Source organism: Pelobates fuscus, chromosome 3 (assembly GCF_036172605.1).
Source record: "Pelobates fuscus isolate aPelFus1 chromosome 3, aPelFus1.pri, whole genome shotgun sequence".
NCBI lineage: Eukaryota > Metazoa > Chordata > Amphibia > Anura > Pelobatidae > Pelobates > Pelobates fuscus.
The window spans coordinates 14,978,357-14,998,988 of NC_086319.1; the positions used below are offsets into that span (position 1 = coordinate 14,978,357).

At 42.4% G+C, this 20,632-nt stretch overlaps 1 protein-coding gene across 4 annotated transcripts in view; it reads left to right on the forward strand.

The window, feature by feature from the left end:
- The first annotated feature begins 14,399 nt into the window (after window positions 1-14,399).
- The window catches only part of FAM118A (family with sequence similarity 118 member A), a 34,927-nt gene continuing 28,694 nt past the window's right edge, over window positions 14,400-20,632 (forward strand). For 2 of the 4 annotated variants that reach the window (XM_063446737.1, XM_063446742.1), the window contains exon 1: window positions 14,400-14,462. The gene's annotated coding sequence lies outside the window, so the exon portion shown is untranslated. Of the gene's footprint in view, window positions 14,463-20,258; window positions 20,608-20,632 lie in introns of those variants that run through there. The other 2 variants (XM_063446738.1, XM_063446739.1) reach the window with 2 other exon arrangements.

Sequence of the window (20,632 nt, forward strand, 5' to 3'; positions counted from 1 at the left end):
AGAGAATGGTCAGAGACAAGCCGAGGTCGAGGGAACGAGAAGACAGGTAAGCGAGGAACAAGCCGGGTCAAGGATAACGGAGGTAAACAGAGTAAGGAAACAAGCCGGGTCGAAACCAAAAGGATAACTGAGAAACACCAGAGCACTGTGTGACTAGACAGGCTAGAACCACGACAGGGCAATGAGCAACAGGGCGAAGTATGTTTAAATACCCTGGCTAGAGAGGATAGACACGCCTCCGACGAAACCTGATTAGTCTGTCTCGGACTGAGTGACAGGTCGTTCCGGATTGACGTGATGACGTCGGCCTCCGGGCACCATGCTACAAAAGGAAGAGACTCCCTCGCGGCCGGCGTTTGTGTGACCGGGTCGACCGCGAGGAACAGAGGAAACATGGCGTCCGGACGGATGAACGTCTAAGTCTCTACCTCTCTCGGAGGTAGAGACCTCAGGTACCCTGACAGACAGAGACGAAGAAGGAGGAAGAGCAAAAGATGCGAAGGAAAGCGGATATGCTAGCGGTAGCTATCGTAGGCGTAGATAGAAGGGAAAAGGAAGCGTATAGGGGAACGGATAAAGGCGAGAATAAGTGGAATGGGGAGCCTTTGAGTAGGAACCAATGCGCTGTAGGGAAGAAGGGCATTGGAGAAGTGAGTGTCCACGGAGGGAACAATATGAGAGAGACAGACCTAGGGCAGGGTATAGTAATAATTATAGAGGCAGAGCGAGAGGAAGAGGAGGCCTTGGAGGAAATAGTGGGAATAATAGAGGAAGTGTTAGTGGAGATAGATATTACCCAGCAGCGCAGAGACCCAGAGAGAGAGAGGATAGGGACTTTGTGGGTTTGGCTGACACAGTCATGGAAGACTATTGATACCGACCGGGCTCCATCCCCCTTGGCCGAGCGGAGCCTATGGTCGATGTAGCAATAGGGGGAAAAAGGAGTTCTTTCATGATTGACACTGGTGCTGAACATTCGGTGGTGACTGACCTAGTCGCTCCTCCTTCAGGAAGAACTATCACCGTAATAGGAGCAACTGGAAGGAGTGCCGCTAAACCGGTTCTTAAAAGTCGACTCTGTACATTGGGAGGCCACATAGTGAAACACCAGTTCCTTTATATGCCTGAATGTCCAGTCCAACTGCTAGGACGTGATTTGTTGTCGAAATTACAGGCACTGATAACATTTCTACCTAATGGAACAACATCTTTGAAGTTCAATGGACCCTCAGGTATAATGACAATATACCAAAGGAAGAAGAGTGGCGACTTTATACAGTGTTGACTAGCCAAAACCCTAAGAGTGATGAATCCTTGTTCAATATACCAGGAGTGTGGGCAGAGAATAACCCACTGTCAGGGACCAGGAACCAGACAGAGACAGAAGTAGATGCAAACACACCTTTATTAATAAATAACAAATAATAAACAAAAGCAAAGACCAGGAATCAAGCAGGGGTCAGTCACCAGAGCGGGTAGTCAGACAAGCCAGGATCAGGAGCACGGAGAGCAGCGGAGTCAGGAACAAGGCCGGAGTCAGGAACCAGGATCAAACAGGAAACACAGGAACAAGGAGACTTCTGGGAAACAGGAAACCACGCAAGGGCAAGGAGGTTCTGGGCTTAGCTGCTTAAATAGGCAGAACTGATTAGCAGCAGGGTTGATTACTACTCACAGGTGAATAACCGTGGCAACAAGCAGAAGCAGCTCATAGTAATTGCAGCTGCAAACTCAATCACTGAAACAGACAGGTTTGCTGTTTAAAACAGCAAAGAAACCCTGACACCCACCAGGACTTCTCGTAATATCCCACCAATTCGTATCGAACTAAAGCTTGGGGTTTATCCAGTAAGCCTGAGACAATATCACATTCCACAAAAGGCCAAGAAGAACATACAATCTTATTTGGATAAGTTCATAAGGTATGGTATCCTAAAATTCTGTACTTCCCCCTGGAACACCCCATTGTTGCTTGTTCAAAAGCCCGGTACAGATGAGTATCGCCCTGTGCAGGACTTGAGAGCAGTCAATGATGCGGTAGTAAGTATACATCCAGTTGTGCCCAATCCCTATAACCTGCTTGCTTTAATTCCGGGCAGGGCTACCTACTTCACAGTTTTGGATCTCAAAGATGCCTTCTTTTGCCTACGAATTGCTGCAGAAAGCCAGTGTATCTTTGCATTCCAATGGGAAAATGCTGTAACGGGCTCGAAACGCCAGATGACTTGGACAAGGCTGCCCCAAGGGTTTAAAAATTCCCCTACCCTATTTGAATCAGCTTTAAGTCAAGACTTACTGGATTTCAAGTCCATCCCAGGAGAGTGTGTACTATTACAATACGTAGATGATTTGTTGATAGCGGCAGTTACAAGAGAAATATGTCAGCAAGCAACTTCAGTGTAATAGTTGCTATGCATTTGTTTCGCGTTCCACTTTTTGGAGGTTTAGTTGTTGTCTAATCTGTAGACAGTTCTCTATCTTGTGGCAGGAGATTGTATTTTTGAAGTCTGAGATTTGTAAATTATCTGGTAAACAAACTCAGGCTGGAACTGCTGCAAAGCCACTGCCACAGAGACATACTAGGAATGACAGGTGGATTACTGTAGGATCTGGTAGACTTAGAGTTGTGGATAAAAGGCATTTTGCACAGTCTGTTGTTCTACATAATTCATTTTCTGCACTTTCAGAGTGTAATGGTGTCATGGATAAAGGCACTGAGGCTAGTGGTGTTGTGCAGAGAGGCACTGATGCTAGTGGTGTTGTGCAGAGAGGCACTGAGGCTAGTGGTGTTGTGCAGAGAGGCACTGAGGCTAGTGGTGTTGTGCAGAGAGGCACTGAGGCTAGTGGTGTTGTGCAGAGAGGCACTGAGGCTAGTGGTGTTGTGCAGAGAGGCACTGAGGCTAGTGGTGTTGTGCAGAGAGGCACTGAGGCTAGTGGTGTTGTGCAGAGAGGCACTGAGGCTAGTGGTGTTGTGCAGAGAGGCACTGAGGCTAGTGGTGTTGTGCAGAGAGGCACTGAGGCTAGTGGTGTTGTGCAGAGAGGCACTGAGGCTAATGGTGTTGTGCAGAGAGGCACTGAGGCTAGAGGTGTTGTGGAGAGAGGCACTGAGGCTAGAGGTGTTGTGGAGAGAGGCACTGAGGCTAGAGGTGTTGTGGAGAGAGGCACTGAGGCTAGTGCTGTTGTGGAGAGAGGCATTGAGGCCAGTGGTGTTGTGCAGAGAGGCTTGAAGACTATGATGAGGCCTAATAGAAAGCAGTTGTTGTTGGGGGATTCCATCATAAGAGGTGTGGAGATGGACAATGGTGGTCTTGTGAGGTGTCTTCCCGGAGCTACTGCTCACAGAGACAGGAGACGTATCTGTAATATTGTTAAGCAAGCAAAGCAGGAAGGGGAATTGGATGTACTTGTCCATTTAGGGACAAATGACTTGGCTTGCAATGAGGTTTCAGAGGTTAAGGAAGTTTTTAGTGTTTTTGCCAATGATATACGGCAGGTTGCTTCCACACTGTCATTCTCTGAAGTTCTGCCTGTGCATAACACTCAGAATGACAGGCGGATGCGTATTAGGGACTTTAACTTGTGGCTTGGTGAATGGTGTCGGGAGCAAGGATTTGGCTTTATTGCTCATGGTAGCTCTGTTTGGAATGGAAATAAACTGTACAAAAAAGATGGTTTGCATCTTTCTCAAAAGGGAACAAATGTTCTCAGTGAGCAGTTCAGAGGTTTTGCTAAGATGTATTTAAACTAGGAGGGGGGGCAAAAGGGTGATAAAACATCAATCCAATTGTCCCCCAAAACAAGGACAGAAGGTGCCTGTAGCAAGTGTGTTAAAAAATGATAAGCTTAGAGTCATGTCTACAAATGCTCGCAGTTTAGGGAATAAGATCCATGAACTTGTGGCAATAATGGCAACTGATAGTGTAGATTTAGTCGCTGTTACTGAGACATGGTATAATGAAAAAAATGACTGGGACATAGCAATACCAGGGTACTCTTTATATAGAAAAGACAGGGAAGGCAAGAAAGGGGGAGGGGTGGCCCTGTATGTGAAGGATAGCATAAAATCTAGCCTAATAAAGGTTAGTGAGACGAACATAGAGTCCATTTGGGTTACGTTAGAATTTGGTAATCACACAGTAATTCGTGTAGGTGTGATTTATAGGCCCCCAGGACAAATTGAAGAGTTAGATAATCTACTAGTTGAAGAAATAGCTAAAATGACAATGAAGGGGGAAGTTATCACCATGGGTGACTTTAATCTTCCTGATGTGAATTGGAAAACAAAAATAGCTACTTGTGCCAGAAGCACACATATTCTAAACTCCCTACTGGGATTGTCTCTAAAACAAGTCGTTGAGGAGCCAACTCGTAAAGAGGCCATACTAGATTTAGTGTTAACAAATGGAGATTTGGTATCAGATATTACTGTAGGTGAAAGTTTAGGATCCAGTGATCATCAGTCAGTGTGGTTTAATATAAGGACAGTGACTGAGTCACACCACACAAAAACAAAAGTTTTAGACTTTAGAAAAACAGACTTTTCTAAAATTAGAATATGTGTAAAGGAGTCATTATCAGACTGGAGCAACTTAAATGGAGTCCAAAATAAATGGGATTATTTAAAAGCTGCACTACTGAAGGCAACAGAAAATTGCATTAGGCTTGTCAGTAAAAGCAAAAAATTCAAGAAACCACTGTGGTACTCCGCAGATGTGGCCAAAATAGTAAAAAACAAAAAGTTAGCATTTAGTAATTATAAAAAAACCCAGAGTGAGGAAGACAGAATGACTTATAAGATTAGGCAGAAAGAGGCTAAGCAAGTTATAAGAGCTTCCAAATCACACACCGAAGAGAAAATAGCACAGTCAGTAAAAAAGGGGGACAAAACTTTTTTTAGATACATAAATGAGAAAAGAAAAGTAAAACAAGGATTAGTTAGATTAAAAACAAAAGAAGGAAGGTATGTAGATGAGGATAAAGGTCTAGCTGACTGCCTCAATGAATATTTTTGTTCGGTATTTACAGCTGAAAATGAAGGAAAGGGACCTCTGTTTAAAAAAAGGATAAATGAGTCATTTATTACATGTGAGTTTACAGAGGAAGAGGTTCTATTTCAACTGTCAAAAGTAAAGACAAATAAGTCAATGGGACCTGATGGAATACACCCAAAGCTATTAAAAGAGCTTAGTGGTGTACTAGCAAAACCATTAACATATTTATTTAACCAATCATTGTTAACAGGAGTAGTCCCAGAAGATTGGAAGTTAGCGAATGTTGTGCCCATTCACAAGAAAGGTAATAAGGAGGAGTCGGGCAACTATAGGCCAGTAAGCCTTACTTCAGTAGTGGGGAAAGTGATGGAAACCATGTTAAAGGATAGGATTGTTGAACATCTAAAAACACATGGATTTCAAGATCAGAGACAACATGGGTTTACTTCAGGGAGATCATGCCAAACTAATCTTATTGATTTTTTTGATTGGGTAACTAAAATATAGATCAGGGTGGTGCAGTAGACATTGCTTACCTAGATTTCAGTAAGGCTTTTGACACTGTTGCACATAGAAGGCTTATCAATAAACTGCAATCTTTGAGTTTGGATTCCAATATTGTTGAATGGGTAAGGCAGTGGCTGAGTGACAGGCAACAGAGGGTTGTAGTCAATGGAGTATATTCGAAGCTTGGGCTTGTCACCAGTGGGGTACCTCAGGGATCTGTACTTGGACCCATTCTCTTTAATATTTTTATTAGTGATATTGCAGAAGGTCTTGATGGTAAGGTGTGTCTTTTTGCAGATGATACTAAGATATGTAACAGGGTTGATGTTCCAGGAGGGATAAGCCAAATGGCAAATGATTTAGGTAAACTAGAAAAATGGTCAGAGTTGTGGCAACTGACATTTAATGTGGATAAGTGCAAGATAATGCATCTTGGACATAAAAACCCAAGGGCCGAGTACAGAATATTTGATAGAGTCCTAACCTCAACATCTGAGGAAAGGGATTTAGGGATGATTATTTCTGAGGACTTAAAGGTAGGCAGACAATGTAATAGAGCAGCAGGAAATGCTAGCAGAATGCTTGGTTATATAGGGAGAGGTATTAGCAGTAGAAAGAGGGAAGTGCTCATGCCATTGTACAGAACACTGGTGAGACCTCACTTGGAGTACTGTACACAGTACTGGAGACCATATCTTCAGAAGGATATTGATACCTTAGAGAGAGTTCAAAGAAGAGCTACTAAACTGGTTCATGGATTGCAGGATAAAACTTACCAGGAAAGGTTAAAGGATCTTAACATGTATAGCTTGGAGGAAAGACGAGACAGGGGGGATATGATAGAAACATTTAAATACATAAAGGGAATCAACAGAGTAAAGGAGGAGACTATATTTAAAAGAAGAAAAACTACCACAACCAGAGGACATAGTCTTAAATTAGAGGGACAAAGGTTTAAAAATAATATCAGGAAGTATTACTTTACTGAGAGGGTAGTGGATGCATGGAATAGCCTTCCAGCTGAAGTGGTAGAGGTCAACACAGTAAAGGAGTTTAAGCATGCGTGGGATAGGCATAAGGCTATCCTAACTATAAGATAATGCCAGGGACTAATGAAAGTATTTAGAAAACTGGGCAGACTAGATGGGCCGAATGGTTCTTATCTGCCGTCACATTCTATGTTTCTATGTCTATGTTTCTATGATTTACTACACATTCTTTGGAAGGCAAGATACAAGGTGTCCAGGAAGAAAGCCCAGTTGTGTCAGCCAACTGTCAAGTATATTGGTTTTCCATATCTCTGAAGGTCAAAGGATAATGGAGCCAGAGAGAAAAGAAGCTGTATGCCAAATACCAATACCCAAGAATAGAAGAGAAGTGCGGGAATTCTTGGGGGCAGCAGGCTTATGTAGGATATGGATTCCCAGTTATGCGATATTGGCGAAACCTCTTTATGTGGCTATAAAAGGTACAGAACACGATCCCTTCCTGTGGACCCCCGAACAGCAAAAGGCATTTGAAGATGTGAAGAAGGCATTGATGAGCGCCCCAGCATTAGGTCTACCTGATCATACATGCCCATTCTACTTATATGTACACGAGCAAAGAAGAATAGCTGTGGGAGTATTGACACAGTAGTTGGGATCATGGCAACGACCTGTTGAATATATGTCCAAACAACTGGATGCAGTGGCCAGTGGTCTTCCACCTTGTCTAAGAGCCGCAGCTGCCGCCGCCCTGCTGGTAGCCGAAGCTGATAAGCTCACTCTGGGTCAGGAACTCTACGTGCGAGTCCCGCACGCAGTACAGACGTTGCTAGACTATAAAGGCAATCATTGGTTTAGTAATAGCCGCATGACTAAGTATCAAGCTATGTTATGTGAAAACCCGAGAGTGCATCTAGAGACTGTTAATACCTTGAATCCAGCTACCCTTTTGCCACAACCTACTGAGAGTCAACATGATTGCCTGGAGGTGATGAATGAAGTGTTTTCAAGTAGACCGGACCTTCGTGATTTTCCCATCCAGAACCCTGATGTCCAGTACTATACGGATGGCAGTAGTTATGTGAAAGAAGGGATTCGCTATGCAGGATATGCAGTGACTACCATAGACAAGGTGATAGAAGCTCGGCCATTGTCAAAAGGAACATCGGCACAGAAGGCAGAACTAATCGCACTCACACGAGCGTTACAATTGGCTGAAGGTTTGAGGGTGAACATCTACACGGATTCCAAGTATGCGTTTTTAACCACTCATGCCCATGGAGCTTTGTATAAAGAAAGAGGACTACTGAACTCAGAGGGTAAAGAAATCAAGTACGCAGCTGAGATATTACAACTACTGGAAGCCGTGTGGGAACCGAAAGAAGTTGGTATCATACATTGTCGAGCGGATCTGAAAGGTGATGGTGATGTAACAAAAGGAAATCGGATGGCAGATAATGCAGCCAAGCGTGCTGCTGAATCAGGAAAACAAGAGTATGTGGAACATATAGCTGCTCTCATACCAACCCCTCTGTCTCAATGGACTCCAATTTATACAGCTCAAGAAGGAGAGTGGTTAAAGACTGAAACTGGGAAGTACCTGGAGAACAATTGGTATCAGTTAGAAGATGGAAGAATAGTTATTCCAGCATCGCTAGCTGTAGAAATTGTCCAGAATTATCATAACGGGACACATTCCGGAAGAGATAGTATGGAAGAATCTCTTAGGAAGCATTTCTACATACCAAGATTATCCAACTTGACTCAAACCATTGTACGAAGATGTGTGATATGTGCCAAGAACAACGCAAGGCAAGGTCCAGTGAAACCACCGGGAGTCCAGTAGATGGGAGGACTCCCTATGTCCGATCTCCAAATAGACTATACGGTAATGCCTAAATCCGGCGGACATCGCTACCTACTAGTAGTTGTGTGTACCTACTCAGGTTGGGTAGAAGCATGTCCTACTCGTACAGAGAAAGCAGGAGAAGTTGTGCGATTCCTGTTGCAAGAAATAATACCCCGATATGGACTACCATGCTCTATAGGATCGGATAATGGTCCAGCCTTTGTTCACCAGTGCCTACAACAACTGACTCATATGCTTGGTATTAAGTGGAAACTTCATACGGCATATAGGCCTCAGAGCTCTGGGAAAGTGGAAAGGATGAACAGAACTATTAAGAACCAATTGGCAAAGATGTGTCAAGAAACTCAACTTAAGTGGAATGTTCTTTTGCCAATAGCTCTGTTGCGCATTCGTAGTACACCTACCAGAAGGATGGGTCTCTCACCTTTTGAAATTATGTATGGGCGTCCACCTCCTGTACTTGGTAACTTAAGGGGGGATTTGAGTCAGTTGGGAGAAGGAATTACCCGGCAGCAGGTTGTAGAGTTGGGTAAAACTATGGAGGAGGTACAGAAATGGGTACAAGATAGATTACCTGTGAATATTTATCCACCTGTCCATTGTTATCATCCAGGAGATCAAGTTTGGATAAAGGAGTGGAACAGTGTACCGTTGGGGCCAAAGTGGAGGGGTCCTTATGTTGTTCTTTTGTCTACCCCTACAGCTATAAAGGTGGCTGAAGTGACTCCGTGGATTCATCACTCCAGGGTTAAACTAGCAGCAGTAGATTCTTGGCAAGCTACACCAGATCCAGAGAATCCCTGCAAGATCCGGTTAAAGCGTGTAACTCAGGAGTGACGAGGAGATATTGGGACTTCAAGAGTAAACAAAGAGATCAGCAAGTAGGTGTTTTGACGGCCATAATAAAGCCTGACCACCTACCCACGTTACATAGCCAGAGTGTCTTGAAGGGACCTCTGTGAAGGGAAGAGAGGACTTGAAGGACTCCATTCCTTGCAGCCCTTACATCCTGGAAGCTGAGGTGCCATCGCACGGACGAAGAATTAGGATAAAGATGTCAGGAGAAATGCATTTGATAATGTGTATATTTGTGTTTTTAATTATTCAGGAAGGTAGAGGTACCGACACACCTGGCTGTGAGGTTTGCATTAAGACTACAAAAACAGGTAATCATATTTCCCAGACCCTTATTTGGCATTGACAATATGAGTGTAAAGGATATGTATCTAAGTGTTGATACTTAGGTATAGATTATAGTGTATGCCATTTAGGAGTAGGAGAACCTAAGTGTTTTAGTCCAGAGTATCAACCCCGTACAATTTGGTTGACCCTTCGGAATGGAGACTCACAGGGGACCCTAATAAATAAGATAATACTAGAAACCGTACATTCTTCGGGTGTTCTGCTATTTGATGCATGTAAGGCGATATCAAGTGGTAGAAAACCGTGGAATGTATGTGGGGATCTTAAATGGGAAAGAACGTATGGGTCTAATGATAAGTATATTTGCCCCAGTAGTAAGAACAAGTATATAGATCCAAAATGCCCAAATAAGAATTATAATTATTGTCCATATTGGTCTTGTCTAGGGTGGGCAACTTGGGGACAGACAGTAGATAAGGATGTGATGTTACTAAGTTGCCTACCAAACCATATTGTAAGTCTATGGAGTGTAACCCAGTCCATATACTTATTAATAATCCTGAACAGTTTATAGATAGGTTCGGAAACTTATTTGGGTTCCAGATATATGGGATAGGTTTGGATCCTGGGACAATATTATTTATAGGGATAGAGACCGATATTGTGGCAGCCCAGACTCATCAGGTTTTCCACTCTTTCTACGAGGAGATGAGTGTAGAGAATAAGATCCCCCATAATGCTAAGAACTTGTTTATTGATCTAGCCGAGAGTATTGCTGGTAGTCTTAATGTAACCAACTGCTATGTGTGTGTAGGTACTAATATGGGAGACCAATGGCCCTGGGAAGCAAAGGAGGTAATGTATTCCGGTTCTGAGACAATTGAACAGATAACATCTTCTCAAGCTGATTATCAAATGAGTGTTAGAGGTAAATCTGAGTGGCGATTAAAGACCTCCATTATAGGTTATGTTTGCATAGCAAGGAAAGGAATAATGTTTAATACATCTGTAGGAGAATTGACTTGTCTAGGGCAAAAAGCTTATAATGATGATACAAAGAATACAACTTGGTGGTCAGCTTCAAATGTCTCTGAACCACCTAACCCGTTTGCAAGTTATACCAATTTAAAGGATGTGTGGTTTGACCTATCTGCTACATCTAGTTGGAAAGCCCCAGCAAATTTGTACTGGATCTGTGGTAAGAAAGCCTATTCGGAGTTACCACAGGACTGGGAAAGGGCATGTGTGTTAGGTATGCTCAAACCATCCTTCTTCTTGTTGCCTATTGAAACAGGAGAGACTTTGGGAGTTAAGGTATATGATGTGAATCATAGAAAGAAAAGGGGACCCCTAGAGATAGGTACCTGGGAAGATAATGAGTGGCCTCCCCAGCGTATTATAGATTATCATGGGCCAGCTACGTGGGCAGAGGATGGTACTTTCGGATATAGAACCCCAATATATATGCTCAACCGTATTATAAGGTTACAGGCAATGGTTGAGATAATTACCAATGAAACATCGCAAGCGCTCAATCTCCTAGCGAAACATAATACTAGGATGAGGACAGCCGTTTACCAAAATAGATTAGCCTTGGATTACCTATTGGCAGTAGAGGGAGGTGTATGTGGGAAGTTTAACCTAAGCAATTGTTGTCTTCAAATAGATGATGAAGGGCAAGCAATAGCTGAGCTTACTAGCCATATGGTTAAACTAGCGCATGTGCCTACCCAGGTATGGAAATGGTATAATCCAAGTAGTTGGTTTGGTAATTGGTATGAGCAGTTTGGAGGACTTAAGGCATTGGTAGGTGGAGTCATGCTAATTTTGATGCTGTGCCTTCTCCTACCATGTCTGATTCCTTTGGTAGTTAGGTCTGCGCAGAGCATTATAGAGAATATAGCAGAGAGAAAGGCTGCTGCACAGATAATGGCTATATATAGGTATGAGGCTCTAAATCAGGGAGAATTAGTACAGGAAGAGGAATGTTGAGGGATTCGTATCTTTAGGGAGTCGCAAGGTCTGTTCTGATTCATGGCAACTTGAGGTGTAAGTAAGCGATGATTAGGTGATGCATCTGGAATTATTATATATATCAGAAGCATCAAAGGGGGGGATGTGGTGGAATCTCAGTAAAAATAAATTTACTAGGACAAGATTGCCACGTGGTATGTGCACTTGCATATGTTGATGTATCGGTCGGTTGGTTGCACGTGGCAACGATACAATCAGTAGTGTAAGGAGCATGTGTAGGAATACAGGGTATACAAGTATTTCCCCTCCTCCATTGTGCTGGGCAAGCCATGTGGTCAAACAGGAATTTAGTCTTTATTCGGTTGATTGGATAAGAGTATGTGTAGGTTGAACTGATTATGGGAGGAGCTACATGCCTATATAAGGGACCTACACTGAATGATCAGGACTCAGACTTTGCTGTTTTTTGGTGACATTAGTCCCTCTGAGTCCCGGTCGGTGAATCGAATAAAGAATCTCTTCCTTCCTGAAGAAACCTGTGTCCATCTCTCTGTGCTTGGCTTCCGTCAGTTTCTCCGGTATCAGGTACAGCTGGCCCTACAACGGCTTATAATAATGGGTTTATAATCACTGGAGGCTGGTGAAGTTCCAAGATGGTGGGGTGCTAGACTCTACCTCCAGAATGTGACTCTGCCCCCTTAACCTGTGTACTCAGTCCCTGACCCAACACCATAAGCCTATAGGTACACGTAACAACGACTTTAAATAAGTCTGACTCCATCTCCTGATTGAGGAATATCTATTAGAGTGCACAGTGTCTGGTGGACTAATGCAAAGCCAATGGGTGACATCAGAAATTCTGCTAGATCAGATTAAGCTTGTCTGAGGGTATATACTCTGAAAATGGTCTGAGTGCCCTTACCTCACCATCAATGTGTCTAGTGCTATGCTTTTTGGGGACAAAACAAACATGGGATGATGGGACTGGACCTCGAAATCAGGACTGTCTTGCTGAATTCAGGACAGTTGGGAGGACTGAATTGGGGATAAATAGAAACATGTAGCCTAGGAGACACAGTAGGGAATGTGTGAATGAAGGGATGAAATGGGGAAGCTGTACTTGTGATACCGGAGAAACTGACGGAAGCAAAGCACAGAGAGATGGACACAGGTTTCTTCAGGAAGGAAGAGATTCTTTATTGGATCACCGATCGGGACTCAGAGGGACTAACGTCACCAAAATACAGCAAGTTCTGAGCCCCGGACAATAGTGCAGGCTCCTTATATAGGCACATAACTCCTCCCATATTAAGCTCCACCCGCACATTCTCTTGACCAATCAATACAAATAAGAATTAACTTCCTGCTTGACCGCATGGCCTGTCCAGCACAATGGAGGAGGGGAATACTACATCCTGTATTCTTGCACATGCTCCGTACACTACTGATCGTATCTTGCCTCGTGCAACCAACTGATCGATACGTCAGCATATGCACGTACACATGCCACGTGGTAATCTCGGCCTACTAAATTTATTTTTACCGAGATTCCACCACACTTGGAACATTGGGGACTGTACTGGGGATGTAGGAAGATTGTAAAGGGCATGCAGGGAGTCTATATTGGGGATGTAAGGGAGATATAGTATAGATGGAGGAGTCTTTAACCCCTTAAGGACCAAACTTCTGGAATAAAAGGGAATCATGACATGTCACACATGTCATGTGTCCTTAAGGGGTTAAAGGCCATTTGGGGGGCACTACTGGTGATGTGGGGATGCATATTTTGCATGCCGGAAGGACTGTACTAAGGGTGGGGAAACTGCGCAGGGGATGCTGGAGGGACTGTACTGGGAAAGGTGGGAACTTACAATTACTTGTCTTGGAGCCGGGCCGTCTGCACCTTCTGTTCCTGTACGTCCAACTTGTCTTATTACAACTACTTGTTTGTTAGTCCACCTCCTATACCACGCTACAGAACATGTTGGCGCTTTATTAATAATAATGGGGCTAGTAATTGATGTTTTTTCATTAAGTCGTGGCTTTGATCACGTTAACGTGATACACTGCCCCTCACTGGCCAGGTGTGTTTATGGTTTTATTGCTTCCACATGTCAAGCTATGTGTGATATTGCGTTATTTTCTGTTGTCTCAGTTTTGGTAGGAACGCGGCCCCTGTGCTCTTTATCCCCAAGGCCCAATATTTTACCGTTTACATAAAATCCCAGTGACCGGACCCCCATCTCAGAGAATAATGCAGAGTTTGTTTAGGCATTATCTTCACAAACATCCTCTCAAGGCCCACCATTCACTTTATTTACTCTACAAATAAACTATAAACAACAAGCCGACGCTCCACAAAGGATTTAACAACACGTTGCACTTAGTAAATGTCTCCAATTGTGACTATTACTAATGGCATCTGTTCTCTTAGCCCAAACTTGGCTGCGGTGTATCTGCAGTGATTAGCCACTGGGGCACAGGGTACATTGGGTCACTTTACACAGAAGGTAAAAACAAACTGACAATATTATGTAGTGAGCGAGACAGTCCTGAGACAATGCTGGAAAAGGAATTACAGATCTGTGTATACACATTGCACAATCAGCTGCTGCAGAACCTCTTGTAAGGCAGACAGTTTATATCATTTCTGATTATTGTGACCCCTTTGGTGATAATATGTGAGCCATGTCTGCCCATATGAGATGTATTGATTTCAATGGACAGTGGGATCTCTGTCTAGCTGTCTGTCATTCTGGGGTGTATCTGCCAATGGTGTGAGCCTGTCAGTCCTGTTTGGGTTAGTGGATGGGTATATGGGATATAAAGAGGTTCTGAAGCAGCTCCAGTAAGTGGCATTGCTCAGCAGTGCTAGGAGGAACCTTTGAGTGCAGCCTGTGTGCCAGGGGGGCATGTTAGTAAGGAGCACTGCCATTCACTACATTACCAGCTACAGCCAGGAGGAATGGGACAGCTGGGAGCAGGATGGGGGTAATAGCCAAACACAGGGGCTGGGAGAGGGGTATCTATATTACAGGGGGTATTACTCCCTCTGATCAGGGGGTATTACTCCCTCTGATAGATAATACATCCTAGTTGGGGGTGGAGGGAGGGGGGGTATCTATATTACAGAGGGTATTACTTCCTCTGATAGATAATATATCCTGGGGGCGAGGGGTATCTAAATTACAGGGGGTATTACTCCCTCTGACCAGGGGGTTATCTATATTACAGGGGGTATTACTCCCTCTGACCAGGGGGGTATCTATATTACAGGGGGATTACTCCATCTGATACATAATATACCCTGGGGGGAGGGGTATCTATATTACAGGGGGTATTACTCCCTCTGATAGATAATATATCCTGGGGGGGAGGGGTATCTATATTACAGGGGGCATTACTTCCTCTGATAGATAATATATCCTGGGGGTGAGGGGTATCTAAATTACAGTGGGCATTACTCCCTCTGACCAGGGGGGTATCTATATTACAGGGGGTATTACTCCCTCTGACCAGGGGGGTATCTATATTACAGGGGGATTACTCCCTCTGATACATAATATACCCTGGGGGGAGGGGTATCTATATTACAGGGGGTATTACTCCCTCTGATAGATAATATATCCTGAGGGAGAGGGGTATCTATATTACAGGGGGTATTACTTCCTCTGATAGATAATATATCCTGGGGGTGAGGGGTATCTAAATTACAGTGGGCATTACTCCCTCTGACCAGGGGGGTATCTATATTACAGGGGGTATTACTCCCTCTGACCAGGGGGTATCTATATTACAGGGGGATTACTCCCTCTGATACATAATATACCCTGGGGGAGGGGTATCTATATTACAGGGGGTATTACTCCCTCTGCTAGATAATAAATCCTGGTTGGGGGTGGGGTATCTATATTACAGCGGGCATTACTTCCTCTGATAGATAATATATCCTGGGGGGAGGGGTATCTATATTAAAGGGGGTATTACTCCCTCTGCTAGATAATAAATCCTGGTTGGGGGTGGGGTATCTATATTACAGCGGGCATTACTTCCTCTGATAGATAATATATCCTGGGGGGAGGGGTATCTATATTAAAGGGGGTATTACTCCCTCTGATAGATAATAAATCCTGGTTGGGGGGGGGGTATCTATATTACAGGGGGCATTACTTCCTCTGATAGATAATATATCCTGGGGGGGAGGGGTATCTATATTACAGGGGGTATTACTCCCTCTGACCAGGGGGGTATCTATATTACAGGGGGTATTACTCCCTCTGATAGATAAAATATCCTGGGGGGGGGAGGAGGGGGGTATCTATATTACATGGGGTATTTCTTCTATATTATAGGATACAGGTTTGAGGGGACTCTGGTGGTGAAAAAAATATTGGGCTGAATGAGTAGGGGGTTCTAATATACACTATATTGTGGGGTGCATGTGGTGGCTGTGATATATGCTGTAAATAAATGAGGGGGCAGAATTTATTGGGTTCATGATAAGGTTTGTCTGATACACAATATATTCTGGGTTGCATGAGTTAGGGGTTCTAACATACAGTGTATTTTGGGGTGCATGGCTCTAATACGCAGTGTATTCAGGGGTGCATGTTTCTAATGTGAAGCGTATTTTGGGGTGCTTGACGGGTTTCTCATATATAATATTATAGAAAAAATATCTGTGATGGCTCTGCTATACAGTACAATATATTCTGGGGTGCTCGATAGAGAGGAGACTGTTACATGTTTTACGGGGCTTTGGTAATCAATACATATTGAGGTGAATGAGTGAGGGGGTTATACAATAAATTCTGGGGTGAATGAAGGAACTGTGGTATACAATATATTCTGGGGTGAATGAAGGAACTGTGGTATACAATATATTCTGGGGTGAATGAAGGAACTGCGGTATACAATATGTTCTGGGGTGAATGAAGGAACTGTGGTATACAATATATTCTGGGGTGAATGAACGAACTGTGGTATACAATATATTCTGGGGTGAATGAACGAACTGTGGTATACAATATATTCTGGGGTGAATGAAGGAACTGGTATACAATATATTCTGGGGTGAATGAAGGAACTGGTATACAATATATTCTGGGGTGAATGAAGGAACTGTGGTATACAATATATTCTGGGGTGAATGAAGGAACTGGTATACAATATATTCTGGGGTGAATGAAGGAACTGTGGTATACAATATATTCTGGGGTGAATGAAGGAACTGTGGTATACAATATATTCTGGGGTGAATGAACGAACTGTGGTATACAATATATTCTGGGGTGGATGAAGGAACTGTAGTATACAATATATTCTGGGGTGAATGAAGGAACTGCAGTATACAATATATTCTGGGGTGAATGAAGGAACTGGTATACAATATATTCTGGGGTGAATGAAGGAACTGGTATACAATATATTCTGTGGTGAATGAAGGAACTGTGATATACAATATATTCTGGGGTGAATGAAGGAACTGTGGTATACAATATATTCTGGGGTGAATGAAGGAACTGTGATATACAATATATTCTGGGGTGAATGAAGGAACTGTGGTATACAATATATTCTGGGTGAATGAAGGAACTGTGATATACAATATATTCTGGGGTGAATGAAGGAACTGTGGTATACAATATATTCTAGGGTGAATGAAGGAACTGTGGTATACAATATATTCTGGGGTGAATGAAGGAACTGTGGTATACAGTATATTCTGGGGTGAATGAAGGAACTGTGGTATACAATATATTCTGGGGTGAATTAAGGAACTGTGGTATACAATATATTCTGGGGTGAATGAACGAACTGTGGTATACAATATATTCTGGGATGAATGAACGAACTGTGGTATACAATATATTCTGGGGTGAATAAACGAACTGTGGTATACAATATATTCTGGGGTGAATGAAGGAACTGGTATACAATATATTCTGGGGTGAATGAAGGAACTGCGGTATACAATATATTCTGGGGTGAATGAACGAACTGTGGGATACAATATATTCTGGGGTGAATGAAGGAACTGTGGTATACAATATATTCTGGGGTGAATGAAAGAACTGTGATATACAATATATTCTGGGGTGAATGAAGGAACTGTGGTATACAATATATTCTGGTTGAATGAAGGAACTGTGATATACAATATATTCTGGGGTGAATGAAGGAACTGTGGTATACAATATATTCTAGGGTGAATGAAGGAACTGTGGTATACAATATATTCTGGGGTGAATGAAGGAACTGTGGTATACAGTATATTCTGGGGTGAATGAAGGAACTGTGGTATACAATATATTCTGGGGTGAATGAAGGAACTGTGGTATACAATATATTCTGGGGTGAATGAAGGAACTGTGGTATACAATATATTCTGGGATGAATGAACGAACTGTGGTATACAATATATTCTGGGGTGAATAAACGAACTGTGGTATACAATATATTCTGGGGTGAATGAAGGAACTGGTATACAATATATTCTGGGGTGAATGAAGGAACTGCGGTATACAATATATTCTGGGGTGAATGAACGAACTGTGGTATACAATATATTCTGGGGTGGATGAAGGAACTGTAGTATACAATATATTCTGGGGTGAATGAACGAACTGTGGTATACAATATATTCTGGGATGAATGAACGAACTGTGGTATACAATATATTCTGGGGTGAATAAACGAACTGTGGTATACAATATATTCTGGGGTGAATGAAGGAACTGTGGTATACAGTATATTCTGGGGTGAATGAAGGAACTGTGGTATACAATATATTCTGGGGTGAATGAACGAACTGTGGTATACAATATATTCTGGGGTGAATGAACGAACTGTGGTATACAATATATTCTGGGGTGAATGAAGGAACTGGTATACAATATATTCTGGGGTGAATGAAGGAACTGGTATACAATATATTCTGGGGTGAATGAAGGAACTGTGGTATACAATATATTCTGGGGTGAATGAAGGAACTGCGGTATACAATATATTCTGGGGTGAATGAACGAACTGTGGTATACAATATATTCTGGGGTGGATGAAGGAACTGTAGTATACAATATATTCTGGGGTGAATGAAGGAACTGGTATACAATATATTCTGGGGTGAATGAAGGAACTGGTATACAATATATTCTGGGGTGAATGAAGGAACTGTGGTATACAATATATTCTGGGGTGAATGAAGGAACTGTGGTATACAATATATTCTGGGGTGAATGAAGGAACTGTGATATACAATATATTCTAGGGTGAATGAAGGAACTGTGGTATACAATATATTCTGGGTGAATGAAGGAACTGTGATATACAATATATTCTGGGGTGAATGAAGGAACTGTGGTATACAATATATTCTGGGGAGAATGAAGGAACTGTGGTATACAATATATTCTGGGGTGAATGAAGGAACTGTGGTATACAATATATTCTGGGGTGAATGAAGGAACTGTGGTATACAGTATATTCTGGGGTGAATGAAGGAACTGTGGTATACAATATATTCTGGGGTGAATGAAGGAACTGTGGTATACAATATATTCTGGGGTGAATGAACGAACTGTGGTATACAATATATTCTGGGATGAATGAACGAACTGTGGTATACAATATATTCTGGGGTGAATGAAGGAACTGGTATACAATATATTCTGGGGTGAATGAAGGAACTGTGGTATACAATATATTCTGGGGTGAATGAACGAACTGTGGTATACAATATATTCTGGGGTGGATGAAGGAACTGTAGTATACAATATATTCTGGGGTGAATGAACGAACTGTGGTATACAATATATTCTGGGATGAATGAACGAACTGTGGTATACAATATATTCTGGGGTGAATAAACGAACTGTGGTATACAATATATTCTGGGGTGAATGAAGGAACTGGTATACAATATATTCTGGGGTGAATGAAGGAACTGTGGTATACAATATATTCTGGGGTGAATGAACGAACTGTGGTATACAATATATTCTGGGGAGAATGAAGGAACTGTGGTATACAATATATTCTGGGGTGAATGAAGGAACCGTGGTATACAATATATTCTGGGGTGAATGAACAAACTGTGGTATACAATATAGTATGGGGAGAATGAAGGAACTGTGGTATACAATATATTCTGGGTAGAATGAACAAACTGTGGTATACAATATAGTATGGGGAGAATGAAGGAACTGTGGTGTACAATATATTCTAGGGTGAATGAAGGAACTGTGGTATACAATATATTCTGGGGTGAATGAAGGAACTGGTATACAATATATTCTGGGGTGAATGAAGGAACTGTGGTATACAGTATATTCTGGGGTGAATGAAGGAACTGTGGTGTACAATATATTCTAGGGTGAATGAAGGAACTGTGGTATACAATATATTCTGGGGTGAATGAAGGAACTGGTATACAATATATTCTGGGGTGAATGAAGGAACTGGTATACAATATATTCTGGGGTGAATGAAGGAACTGGTATACAATATATTCTGGGGTGAATGAGTGAGGGGGCTTTGATATACAGTATATTGTCATGTGCTTGATATTGCTGTGATATATAATTATTGGAACTTATATAGCACTAACTTATTCCGTAGCGCTTTACAATATTATAAAGCTGAGAATTTTACCAATAAATGAAACCATTACAGAATATTACAAGAACAATAATTTAATGAAATGCATATCATGCATCTATTTATATTTGTGTGATTTCCTATATAATATTCTGATATATGCTAGATGTGTATTGTGTTAGTACCTTCAGTTTATATTGTACAGCGCTACGGAATTTGATGGCGATATATAAATAATAAATAAAATAATATGTTGCACACAGATTGCTACCTTGCCCAGCTCCCTCACTAAAGCCCAGTTATTGCAGAGTGTGAGGAGCTGGGCTGGAGGAGGGATTTTAGTAAATAGAGGAGGTTTTACAGTATCACTCAGCAGCAGTAAGGGAGCTGGAGGTGCTATATTTGGAGTTTGCACATCTCCCAGACAAAGATGAGGCTGCTATGATTGTGATACTGAGTGACAGCAGGGGACAAGTCAGAGCTAAGCACACAGCAGTGACACTGTGAGTACTGAGCTTGCGCAGGTGACACCGGGATGGTAAGGAGATAAGAGGGTTATAATC